The following is a 14,004-nucleotide window of genomic DNA, read 5'->3' as shown; positions in this document are numbered from 1 at the left end:
CAACAGTGAGGACTATTACCATCAAGTAGGCTTGGGTTTTGCGAACAGGCATAATCCAATGACCCTAGATCAGAAGGTTGCGTGTTCAATCCCAGTGGTAGGGATACATTTTAAGGCAGTGTCACTACAATCCCTTGTTTGAATCCAGGCTGAATCACACCCGGCCGCGATTGGGAGTCCTATAGGGTGTCATGGGAGTCCCATACAGTCCCATTGGCACAGCGTCGTCCGGGGTGGGCCGTCATTGTAAATAAGAATTTGTTCTTAAATGACTTGCCTAGTTGAATAAAGGTTAAATAACTTTTTTTTAAATGTACCTACTAAATGTGACATTTGGAGAAACAGAATGATGCTGAGCAGGAGTCAACCCAGGGTGTCAAAACCACTCCGAAATGTAACATTTAGAACCTGATCAAAATGTGATGTTTGGTGGATAAATGTCTAATTTTGCAGTGAGAATGAGAGTGCTTGTTTTTTTTTTGGGGGGGGGGGTATACAGTGGTGCCTCTTAATCGTTGTGGATGAGATGGAGCTCGCTACACCAGGGGACAGCTTTGTGTCTCCCCCGTCTCCCCCCCAGAGAGCCAGTGGAGTCATTTGCTGGGTCTTATGATGTCGTCATGGTGTGTTAGCGGAGATTGGTGAGGCCCCACGCCAATCCAGCCCTCCCGCTGGTCTCTCACTGGTCTTCGTCTGCCCCCCCTCCCCCTATTCCCTCTTCGTTCTACTCTCCTCCTGATCGCTCCATCCTCCAGTGGTCAGTGTGGGGGAAAAAGAGCTGCTGACGCAGGCCGGCAGAGGTAACAAGCTTACCTGAGGATAATCTCCTAAGAGAAATTTCAAGGGAAGAAATAAGGGAGCGAGACAGTGAGGAGGAAAAGACGGGAGGAGAGGGAGGAAGAGGGAGAGGAAGGAAGGAGGGATGGAGAGAAACTTAGCAAAGTTTTTAGTCCCTGACTTGCTGTGCCAAGCAGTTCTTATTCTCCAGGCCAACTTCCCCTCTGTGGTCAAGCACTTACTGCTCCCACAATGCCCCGAGAGAGAAAAAGGGAGAGAGAGGGCAAGACAGAGGGAGAGAGAGGGCAAGACAGAGAGAGAGAGATGAGTGAGGGAGAGGGAAAATAAGTGTGGATGATCCCAGACCCAGAGTCACTCTGTCTCCTCCAATCTCTAGTCAGGATTCAGATTCCTCTGTGTTGTCATCTCAGAGTGGACATAAACACTATAAACTGGACAACAAAGACATCTTCCTCTAAATATTTTGAATCTGGGTATCTAGAGCTTCAACTAAAGTTGGGGAGAAGAGTGTTGGGGTGCAGGATGTGATTAAGGTGGAGGTACAGTAGGGTTAAATGAAGTTGGGTATGGATGGAGAGGTCTCTCTGCCCCCCTGCCTCTCTCTTCTTTAATCAAGCCTAGCTTTAATGAACTGTCTCTGAGCATCACTTTCATTAGCCCATTTACTCAATCAATACACTCTGTGTATTCAAGCACTTCCACGAAAACTACAATGTGATGCTTGGAGTGGAAAAGGGAGGTGGGGTGTGTGTGTACGTGTGTGCGTGTGTACGTGTGTGTACGTGCGTGTGTGTACTTGCGTGTGTGTGTGTACGTGTGTGTGTGTGTACTTGCATGTGTGTGTGTGTGTGTGTGTGTGTGTGTGTGTGTGTGTGTGTGTGTGTGTGTGTGTGTGTGTGTGTGTGTGTGTGTGTGTGTGTGTGTGTGTGTGTGTGTGTGTGTGTGTGTGTGTACTTGTGTGTGTGTGTGTGAATTAGCACACATGAGTGTGTGTGCTAATGTGTGTGTTTATGCATAGACTTGCTAAACTTTGACGATCCTCCAAGATGCTGCCACTACAGAAATTACCTGTTATTCCCCTCTTCAATACAGATACCCTTCACTCTCCTCCTCCTCCCATACAAAATGCACTGATTAGCCTTCTGACCATTTAATTAATTAGGCACAGCACTTAATTATGACAAACTGCATTACAGCCTCAGCATGTAGAGCTATGCCAGGTCATGTTGGGTAACAATTTGATTTGAGTGAGAAGAGGAGTGGGGATGAAGGAGGGGTCTGGATGGAGGGGGGGGGGTTATTGAGCGGAAAGAGACATATGATGAGATTAACAATAATCAGAGCAGCGGGAACTGGCCATGAACAGGCCAGGGGGAGGAGGGGGAGACAGGGGACAGAGGGGGGTTAGGGGTTGAGATGGATCAAATTAGTTTTTCTCTTCTCATTAGGATCTGAGGAATAAAGTGAATGTAGAGAGGGGGGATATGGAGAAAGGGGCAGTGTGTGTAGGAATGTATGTGTGTGTGTGTGTGTGTGTGTGTGTGTGTGTGTGTGTGTGTGTGTGTGTGTGTGTGTGTGTGTGTGTGTGTGTGTGTGTGTGTGCCTGTGTGTGTGTCTGTGCAATTTTAATTCTGAGTATATGGGGGGAGAAAGGGGTATGTTGAGCCACCCTTATTTCTAGGAAAGCATTAAAAAATTGTAATTTGACCATATATTTAGAAGGAGGTCATCATTTCATGGAGACTGAAGGAAGAAACCACATGAAGAATGTGGTCATTTTCACAGTCAAATGAATTTGTGTTAGCGGTTTCATGATGCTTGAATCTAAACCAAAGTAGATCATTTTAAGACTGTTCTTTACATTTTGTTTGGGAAATTAAGATAGACATGGTTATAAAAAGGTACTAGTAATATTTCATTCAGTACAGAAATGTGTAGGTGGCATTAACTTACCTTATCCCATGGCTAAATTTACCCCAGACCCTGGGTAATTTGTGCCAATGTAACAGTATTGCTTCCGTCCCCCAATCTGGGCGTGAACCAGGGACCCTCTGCACACATCAACAACAGTCACCCTCGAAGCATCGTTACCTATTTCTCCACAAATGCCACTGCCCTTGCAGAGCAAGGGAAACAACTACTTCAATGTCAGCGTGACACCACTGATGGAAACGCTACTAGCATGCTCTGCTAAGTAGCTCACCATTTCACACCAGTTACACAAACGTTTTTTGGGACAAGCTATGTTTTCAAAACTGTAATGTTTAGATGAATTCAGATTAGTTAAAGGGATACGCAAGATCCTAAAATGAATGTAGATATCTTTTTTTAGAAAGAATACTATATTTCTCAATACTTTGTTATATACCCTTTGTTGGCAATGACAGAGGTCAAATGTTTTCTGTAAGTCTTCACAAGGTTGCTGGTATTTTGGGCCATTCCTCCATGCAGATCTCCTCTAGAGCAGTGATGTTTTGGGTCTGTTGCTGGGCAACTTTCAACTCCCTCCAAAGATTTTCTATGGGGTTCAGATCTGGAGACTGGCTAGGCCACTCAAAGACCTTGAAATACTTCTTACGAAGCCACTCCTTCGTTGCCCGGGCGGTGTGTTTGGGATCATTGTCATGCTGAAAGACCCAGCCACGTTTCATCTTCAATGCCCTTGCTGATGGAAGTAGGTTTTCACTCAAAATCTCACGATACATGGCCCCATTCATTCTTTCCTTTACACGGATCAGTCGTCCTGGTCCCTTTGCAGAAAAACAGCCCCAAAGCATGATGTTTCCACCCTCATGCTTCACTGTAGGTATGGTGTTTTTTGGATACAACTCAGCATTCTTTGTCCTCCAAACACGACGAGTTGAGTTTTTACCAAAAAGTTATATTTTGGTTTCATCTGACCATATGACATTCTCCCAATCTTCTTCTGAATCATCCAAATGCTCTCTAGCAAACTTAAGACGGGCCTGGACATGTACTGGCTTAAGCAGGGGGACACATCTGGCACTGCAGGATTTGAGTCCCTGGCGGCGTAGTGTGTTACTGATTGTAGGCTTTGTTACTTTGGTACCAGCTCTCTGCAGGTCATTCCCTAGGTCCCCCCGTGTGGTTCTGGGATTTTTGCTCACCGTTCTTGGGATTATTTTGACCCCACAGGGTGAGATCTTGCGTGGGAGCCCCAGATTGAGGGAGATTATCAGTGGTCTTGTATGTCTACCATTTCCTAATAATTGCTCCCACAGTTGATTTCTTCAAACCAAGCTGCTTACCTATTGCAGATTCAGTCTTCCCAGCCTGGTGCAGGTCTACAATTTTGTTTCTGGTGTCCTTTGACATCTCTTTGGTCTTGGCCATAGTGGAGTTTGGAGTGTGACTGTTTGATGTTGTGGACAGGTGTCCTTTATACTGATAGCAGGTTCAAACAGGTTCCATTAATACAGGTAACAAGTGGAGGACAGAAGAGCCTCTTAAAGAATAAGTTACAGGTCTGTGAGAGCCAGAAATCTTGCTTGTTTGTAGGTGACCAAATACTTATTTTCCACCATAATTTGCAAATAAATTCATTTAAAAAATCCTACAATGTGATTTTCTGGATTTTTTTTCTAATTTTGTCTGTCATAGTTGAAGTGTAACTATGATGAAAATTACAGGCCTCTCATCTTTTTAAGTGGGAGAACTTGCACAATTAGTGGCTGACTAAATACTTTTTTGCCCCACTGTATATTATTTAAAATATTTCGGTTTGAATTTCTACCCAGGTTCATATTCTGAAGTGTTGATCAGCTCCATTCTGTCATTGTTCTGTTATGGTTAAGTGCCTTCCTCAAGGGCACATCGACTGCTTTATCACCTAGTCGGCTCTGGGATTGGAACCAGTGACTTTTCGGTTACTGGCCCAATGATCTAAACCACTAGGTTACCTGCCGCCCTAGGTGATCATCATCATCATAGTCTGTTTTCTTTCCATTCACTCTTTATTCCTTTGGTTAAACTCTGCCATTGGTTGGTGCTGAGAGGAAATGGATGATGTGTATTTTGTGTTGCATTAGTAGCGAGTTAGATTCCAGTAGTGTTTAGCAGTCAGAGAGGTGGTCTGGGTTGGGAGGCAATGAATGGTGGACATGAACCATGGGATAGATGGTGGGGGGGGTAGATTGATTTGGTGGTGATTTGGATAGATAGGGGGTAGATTGATTGGGATAGATAGGGGGTAGATTGATTGGGATAGATACGGGGATAGATTGATTGGGATAGATACGGGGATAGATTGATTGGGATAGATACGGGGATAGATTGATTGGGATAGATACGGGGATAGATTGATTGGGATAGATACGGGGATAGATTGATTGGGATAGATACGGGGATAGATTGATTGGGATAGATATTGGGGGTAGATTGATTGGGATAGATAGGGTAGGGGGTAGATTGATTGGGATAGATAGGGGGATAGATTGATTGGGATAGATAGGGGTAGATTGATTGGGATAGATAGGGGGTAGATTGATTGGGATAGATACAGGGATAGATTGATTGGGATAGATAGGGGGATAGATTGATCGGGATAGATTGATTGGGATAGATAGGGGGATAGATTGATTTGGTGGGGATTGGGACAGATGGGGTGATAGATTGATTTGGTGGGGATTGGGACAGATAGGGGAATGGATTGATTTGGTAGTGGTTGGGGTAGATAGGGAGATAGATTGATTTGGTGGGGATTGGGACAGATAGGGGGATGGATTGATTTGGTAGTGGTTGGGGTAGATAGGGAGATAGATTGATTTGGTGGGGATTGGGACAGATAGGGGGATGGATTGATTTGGTAGTGGTTGGGGTAGATAGGGAGATAGATTGATTTGGTGGTGATCTCCGTAACAAATCCGGAGTGTGTTTCATGTCTCTATTCTGTGACCTCACACACTCCATGTGTTTTAATTACACTAGACATTATTTTCTGTATTTGTTTGGTTGTCCGTTTACCCATCCTGTGACTGCCTCAACCGACAACCAGTTTTACTCCCAGCCCCATCACTCACATAAATATGACGTGAAAAGTTTGTGACAGTGTTGGTGTGATGTTGTGTGGACGTTATCACACCCCGGCAGCATCAGGCTAATATTGTCCCAATGTATGTCATGAAGAGAGGATTAGACTGAGGGGTGTCAGAGGGGGGGGGGGGGTTAATATACGTGTCTGTGTCGCTTTCATCCTCCTCCCTCTTCAGTTCCCCCCTCCAGACACACACACACAACCCTCTCCATCCAATCGTCCTCTTCTTGTCATCTACCCCAGGCCCATGGTGCAGGGAGACTTGGTCCAGCAGGAGAGGAGAGAAGGGTACTCTGCTCTGTGACTACTCTACATTCCACACCCCACGGTGCATTAGAATGGTGATTCTGCCTCCTTTATGCCTCTGCTATGGCCCTATTTATCATAATTCATCGTTTACACGATCCACTCCCCCAACACACACCATACTATTCACATTGGCAAGATCTCATTGGACTGTGGCCACAGGCAACAGTGAGGGGGAGACGTACTTTAAGTGTGTATGGATGAAGGATGATCTCCTTTAGCTATTCTGCCTAAACAGCTTTCAGTAGCATTGAAACTAGAACCTCTCTTTGTAAAGGAAAGGATCTGCAGGACCTACAGGGCCACTTTCCAGGACACAGTTTAAGCCTATTCCTGGACAAAGTAGCAATTTCAGTAGAGATTGTCCATCGAGCAATGTTTTTAGTCTAGGACTAGGCTTATTCTTTGTCCAGGAAACTGGTCCATGGAGTATGAAGTGTAGACTATACCACACATCACTCTACCAAACTGTTGTGTACACAAGTACTCCAACCAAACTGTTATGTACACAAGTACTCCAACCAAACTGTTGTGTACACAAGTACTCCAACCAAACTGTAGAATGTCATCAATTCTACAAATAATTATTCTGCGCCACATAGTGCCAAACGCCGAAGGCCATTCCGTGATTTCTTCGCCATCCAATTACTACTAAAATATTGTATTATTATTGTAATGAGACTGCAGGTCAGAGAGAGGATAAATAAGCAGTTATTTCCCCACTAGTTCATTTAAACCAATTTCTCATTTTCATCATTATAGTAGCCATTTCTTCATAGACAGATCATATATAGATTTCCCCCTAGATTGGAACAGGACCTTCATTGTAAAATATGCTCCTGAGGTTTATGTATTTGAAATAAGCCCCACTTCACCCACTGATAGCTGAAAGAGAATACACCATGGGGTTTTAAATGATCTATTATGTTACTTTATGATGATGCCCCTTCAGAGAGGAAAAGGTGTTCTAATTGAATTACTGGTATTCTCCAGAACCATAACACTCTCTCTCTCTCAGGTCACACATCTTGCTGCTGTGATTTCACCCAGTAGATATGGGAGTTTACCAAAATTGGATGTGTTTTCTAATTCTTTGTGGATCTGTGTAATCTGAGGGAAATATGTGTCTCTAATATGGTCATACGTTTGGCAGGAGGTTAGTTAGTGCAGCTCAGTTTCAACCTCATTTTGTGGGCAGTGTGCACATAGCCTGTCTTCTCTTGCGAGCCAGGTCTGACTACGGCAGCCTCTCTCAATAGCAAGGCTATTCTCACTGAGTCTGTATATAGTCAAAGCTTTCCTTAATTTTGGGTCAGTCACAGTGGTCAGGTATTCTGCTGAGTACTCTCTATTTAGGGCCAAATAACATTCTAGTTTGCTCTGTTTTATTGTTAATTCTTTCCAATGTGTCAAGTCATTATTTTGAGCTTTCTGTTGTGTTGCTGTCCTGGGGGCTCTGTTTGTGTTTGTGAACAGAACCCCAGGACTAGCTTGCTTAGGGGACTCTTCTCCAGGTTCATCTCTCTATAGGTGATGGCTTTGTTATGGAAGGTTTGGGAATTGCTTCCTTTTAGGTGGGTGTAGAATTTAATGGCTTGTTTCTGGATTTTTGATAATTAGTGGGTATCGGCCTAATTCTGCTCTGCATGTATTATTTGCTGTTGTACACGGAGGATATGCAGAATTCTGCAGTGCTGTTCCTTTTCTGTGGTGTATTTCTGTATTGTTTTAGTGATTCACCATAGTGAAGCCGTAGGCTCAGGTTTTCCGGTTCTCTATGTTTTGTTTGGATAGGTTTCTCAATTTCTTTCTTAGATTTTTGCATTCTTTGTCAAACAATTTGTCATTGTTGTTAAAACCTGTCTAGGACACAGGTTCCGCTAAAAGGCAGCGCAGGAAACTCCCAAAACATTTTTTAGAAATATTAAACATTCACATATTAAGTCCAATACAGCAAATTAAAGATAAACATCTTGTTAATCTACCCATCGTGTCCGATTTTTAAAATGTTTTACAGCGAAAACACAACATATATTTATGTTAGATCACCACCAATTCCAAAAAAACACACAGCCATTTTTCCCAGCCAAAGATAGTCACAAAAGCAGAATTAGAGATACAATTAATCACTAACCTTTGATAATATTCACCAGATGACATCATGTTACACAATACATTTATGTTTTGTTTCGATAATATGCATATTTATATCCACAAATCTCGGTTTACATTGGCGCCATGTTCAGAAATGCCTCCAGTAATTACAGAGAGCTACGCCAGATAACAGAAATACTCATCATAAACTTTGACGAAAGATACATGTTTTACATATAATTAAAGATACACTGGTTCTTAATGAAACTGCTGTGTCAGATTTTTTAAAAACGTTACAAAAAAACATACCATGCAGAGGCAATGCTGTCTCCTCCAGGTAGGTGTTAGTCCCCCTGTGTGCTAAGAGTTTTTGTCCAGTTCTGGTATTTAGGTCACTACAGACATGTCCCTGGGCCGGAAAATGGTTGGTCTCGCCCTCTACGATGGAAAATCGTTAAAGTATGGGGATTCTATTGGGGGGATATAGGTAGCACACATGAGGAAATGTTTCTCTGTTGAGATAATTTCCTCATTCATTTCTAGCCAGATGTAAAATGTTCCTGTTTTGGCAAATTTAATAGAGTTGGCTAGGTCTTCTCTATATCAAATTAGCATATCCCTGAGTCTCTTCCCTGTTTCACACTTGGTAGTTTGGTGGATGGGACTACCAGCTCTCTGTAACCTAGAGGGCAACCAGTGGGTCCGTCTCCTCTATACCATATTTTTTTTGCAGGATGACAAGGTCTGTATTTCCAATTCTTTCTATGAAATCTGGGTTCCTGCTATTCAGGTCAAAGGCAGATGACCTCAGACCTCGTACAGTTGACTTCAGAATTCCTGACATTTAATCCTAGTAAAAAGTCCCTGTCTTAGGTCAGTTTTGGATCACCACTTTATTTTAAGAATGTGAAATGTCAGAATAATAGTGGAGAGAATTATTTATTTCAGCTGTTATTTCTTTCATCACATTCCCAGTGGGTTAGAAGTTTACATACACTCAATTGGTATTTGGTAGCATTGCCTTTAAATTGTTTAACTTGGGTAAAACATTTTGGGTAGCCTCCTGCAAGCTTTCCACAATAAATTGGGTGAATTTTGGCCCAGTCCTCTTGACAGAGCTGGTGTAACTGAGTCAGTTTTTTAGGCCTCCTTGCTCACACATGCTTTTTCAGTTCTGCCCACAAATGTTCTATGGGATTGAGGTCAGGGCTTTGTGATGGCCATTCCATTTTGCCAAAACTTTGGGGTCATTGTCCATTTGGAAGACCATTTGCGACCAAGCTTTAACTTCCTTCAATACATCCACAATTTTTCTCAACTCTTGATGCCATCTATTTTGTGAAGTGCACCAGTCCCTCCTGCAGCAAATCACCTCCACAACATGATGCTGCCACCCCCTTGCTTCACGGTTGGGATGGTGTTCTTCGGCTTGCAAGCCTCCCCCTTTTCCCTCCAAACATAATGATGGTCATTATGGCCAAATAGTTCTATTTTTGTTTCATCAGACCAGAGGACATTTCTCCAAAAAGTACGATCTGTTTTTTTATTTTTTTTATTTAACCTTTATTTAACCAGGAAGAGCTCATTGAGATTTAAAATCTCTTTTTCAAGAGCGTCCTGGCCAAGATAGGCAGCACCAAATCATAAAATAAATTACAGACTAACAACATGAAAAACTACAAGTAATCTAGTAAAAAACATGGAATTCACAAGAGTTTAACAATATCAAAAATAGCAAATTAAAAACATTGTCAGGTCAGGGAATCAGCCTCAACATCCTTCATCAGTGATTTAGAAATACCAATCGGGACAAGTTCTTCCAGTTTAAAATTATTTTGTAAGGCGTTCCAAGACGATGGCGCAGAGTACATAAAAGCCCTTTTACCAAATTCAGTTCGGACATTTGGAACAGTTAGCAGGATAAAGTCCAGCGAACGAAGAGAGTACCCAACACATTTCTGAACAATACAAATGCCCAAATAAAAAGGTAGTAAACCCAAAATGGCTTTGTAAATAAAAGTATACCAGTGCCCGAGCCTATGAATGACTAGAGAAGGCCAGCCAACCCTGGTATACAAAGTGCAGTGGTGCGTAAGGGTTTTGCAGTTTAAAATAAATCTCAAAGTGCCATGGTAAAGGGTGTCAATTGATCTCAAACACTGAGCGGAAGCATTCATATATAAAATATCTCCATAGTCTAGTAAAGGCATAAATGTAGCTGATACTAGCCTCCTTCTGGCTTCAAAAGAAAAACAGGCCTTATTCCTAAAATAAAATCCCATTTTCAGCTTCAATTTTTATTTTTTTATTTCGTCAATTAAAATTCCAAGATATTTACATGAGGTTACAACCTCAATCTCCTTGCTCTGACAGGTAGTTATAGCTGAAAGGTTCAGAGGTCTATTTCTTGCTTTAGAAAACACCATTAGTTGAGTTTTTTTCAGTATTGAGGATGAGCTTCAATTGACACAAGGTATGTTGAACAGTATAAAAAGCAGTTTGAAAGTTCTGGAAAGCTTTTGTAAGAGACGAGACACAACAGTAAATAACAGTATCATCAGCATAAAAATGATGTTGCGCATTTTGGACATTTTTGTCTAAATCATTTATATAAATAGTGAATAAGAGAGGACCAAGTACAGAGCGTTGGGGCACACCATTAAAGACAGACAATTTAACAGACTTAATCCCATCAAATTGAGTGCACTGAGTTCTATCAGACAGGTAGTTAGCAAACCATGCAACTGCATACTCTGAAAGACCTACACTCGACAATCTCTGCCTTAGTATAGCATGATCAACTGTATCAAAAACCTTAGAGAGATCAATAAAATGTGAGACACAGTGCTGTTTTTTGTCAAGGGCTTTAGTGATATCATTTAAAACTCTCATGGCTGCTGTAATTGTGCTATGCTTCTTCCTGAAGCCCGGTTGGTACATTGATGATATAGAGTCAGTAAATAAAATAAAAAACTTGTGAGTGAACAGCTAAAGAGTTTCAAGTATTTTCACCAGGGGTGACAGCTTTGAGATTGGCCTATAATTATTTAAAAGAGTTGGATCTCCCCCTTTTAAAAGTGGTAGGACAAATGCTGATTTCCAGATTTGGGGAATTTCATTACATTCCAGGGTTAGATTGAACAGATATGTAAGTGGTTCAGCTATGAAATCAGCTGCCAGATTTAAAAAGCAGGGATCCAAAAGTTCAGGACCTGCAGGCTTTCTCTGATCTAAGGATTTCAGCACTGTATGTACCACCTGCACTGAGAATGGCAAAACACAGCCTACCAGATGATACAAAGTGCTCATTGAAACAATTCAGCATTTCAGGTTTGTCATAAACACCAACAGAGTCCTTCAAAACACATGACGGTAATTCATTAACATTACTGTTACCAGACATAGACTTAATAGCCGTTCTAGGGTCATTCAGGTTATCAGTGGTAACAGACATAAAGCATTCAGACTTGGCCTTCCTAAGAAGAAAATAGCACGTGTGTCGTAACTGCCTAAAAATAAGGCAATCAGCATCAGAACGTGATTTCCTTGCTTTAGCCCAGGCTAGATTACGGTCGTGAATAATACAAGACAGCTCAGAAGAAAACCATGGATTATCCCGCCCTTTAACCCTGAACCTGCGGAATGGGGAATGTTTGTTTACTATTTGGGAAAAACCATCATGAAAGAATTTCCAGGCAGTTTCCACATCAGGGATAAACTCAATCTGCTCCAGTCAAAATAAAACAAATCATAAAAGAAAGCCTGCTCATCAAAACACTTCAAATTTCTCTTACGAATAAAACGTGGGTTTGTCTTAGGAACCTTAGTATTTCTAACAGCAACAACAGCACTGTTACGAATCCCTTTTGGCCCAACAGTTTAGGGGGGAGGGGGGAGGGGGGGGGGGGGTGGTAATGAGACCCGTAACATAACTCATGCAATTTATAATAGTGACAAAGTAAAAGTGAGAACGAAATAACCACGACAACTGAAATCTACCGTCAAACTCAAGGTTTATTGCAAAACACACGGTAATGGGGGGGAGCAGGAAAAGGGGCTGAGGTAGACCCAAGGAAAGAAACAATAAGTATTCAAAAACACCCCTAAGCTAGACTAGCCTACTTTAACACCAGCGAACCAACTAACCAAAAATACAGTGGGTGGTCCACCCAGTTCTAACTAGTGTATTAAACAAAGTCTACCTAAGGGTAACGTATGTCCATGGGCGACTTGTCTTGGTTCCCCCTTTTCCCACCAGAAAACAAACACCATAACCAAAACCAAAGTGATATGGAGGTGCTCAACCAAAAGATAGCTCAATACATAAAGAGAGTGCAACAGAAAGATCTACAGACATGGCATTTACAGAGAGATTGAGCTCTAGAGCAAACTACTGACAGGGTTTTTAAACCAAGGGAATGGAACTGTGATTCAGGAGGAGGTGTGTCTTCTGATTGATGATTGGATTGGTGACTGATTGGGGAGTGATGATTTTCACCTGTGAGGGGAGAAGGAGAGAAAATAACACAGTATATACACACACAGGATACCTGTATCCGTAACAAGCACAATGGTCACTTAAATCATTACAAAAAAAAACAACCGCAGAATATTTACGTGGAACATTTGTCAATATCAAATCAATCAGAGTAGATTTATCTGGGCATTTAAGATTTGGGCGAGTGGGTGAGTTAATCAACTGGGTAAGATTCATAGAATTACAAAACATTTTTAAATCATCAGACACCGGCTTTAACCAACACCAGTTGAGATCACCAATCAAGATCATTTCCCTGTAAAGAAATTTAGACATAAGGTGTGTCAAAGAAGGAAATGCATCACAGAGAGCAGAGGGGGGTCTATAACAGCCAATCACAGTTATAGAGAGCAGAGGGGGTCTATAACAGCCAATCACAGTTATAGAGAGCAGAGGGAGTCTATAACAGTCAATCACAGTTATAGAGAGCAGAGGGGGTCTATAACAGCCAATCACAGTTATAGAGAGCAGAGGGGGTCTATAACAGCCAATCACAGTTATAGAGAGCAGAGGGGGTCTATAAAAGCCAATCACAGTTATAGAGGGCAGAGGGGGTCTATAACAGCGAATCACAGTTATAGAGAGCAGAGGGGGTCTATAACAGCCAATCACAGTTATAGAGAGCAGAGGGGGTCTATAACAGCCAATCACAGTTATATAGAGGCCATTTGAAACCTCAATATTCAAAGCAAGAAATTCCAACTGTTTACAAATAGTTTCAGATTTTGCCACACTTACATGGCATTTAGATTTGACATATATAGCCACACCCCCACCTTTCTTATCCCGATCAGTTCGATAAACATTGTAACCACTTATACAAATATCCTTATCAAAAACAGACTTGCTGAGCCAGGTTTCAGAAAACACAATTACATCAGCATCAGTTGATTTAGCCCAAATCCTAACCCCATCAATTTGTGACAACAGGCTGCGTACAGTTAAATGAAAAATACCAAAACCAGATCTTGATTTAAAATCAGAGGGGGTTTGGAGACATTGCATATCAGGGCCAGGGTTAGGTTGCACGTTACCTGATATCAACAAAAGAAGAATAACTAGGCACCTCTGTTTAATAACCTTGCACAGCTTCTCTAATGCAAGCAAATTCTACAAGTGAGTTTCTTTGTCCCCATGTGCAATTGTGCAATTGAAATATATCCACATGTACACCTCCAATTGACTCAATTCTTTGTCCCCATGTGCAATTTATTTC

The sequence above is a fragment of the Oncorhynchus gorbuscha genome, linkage group LG15, assembly GCF_021184085.1.
Source record: "Oncorhynchus gorbuscha isolate QuinsamMale2020 ecotype Even-year linkage group LG15, OgorEven_v1.0, whole genome shotgun sequence".
In the NCBI taxonomy this organism is placed as follows: domain Eukaryota; kingdom Metazoa; phylum Chordata; class Actinopteri; order Salmoniformes; family Salmonidae; genus Oncorhynchus; species Oncorhynchus gorbuscha.
The sequence above is the reverse complement of the archived record's forward strand: the minus strand, read 5'-3'. Positions refer to the sequence as shown.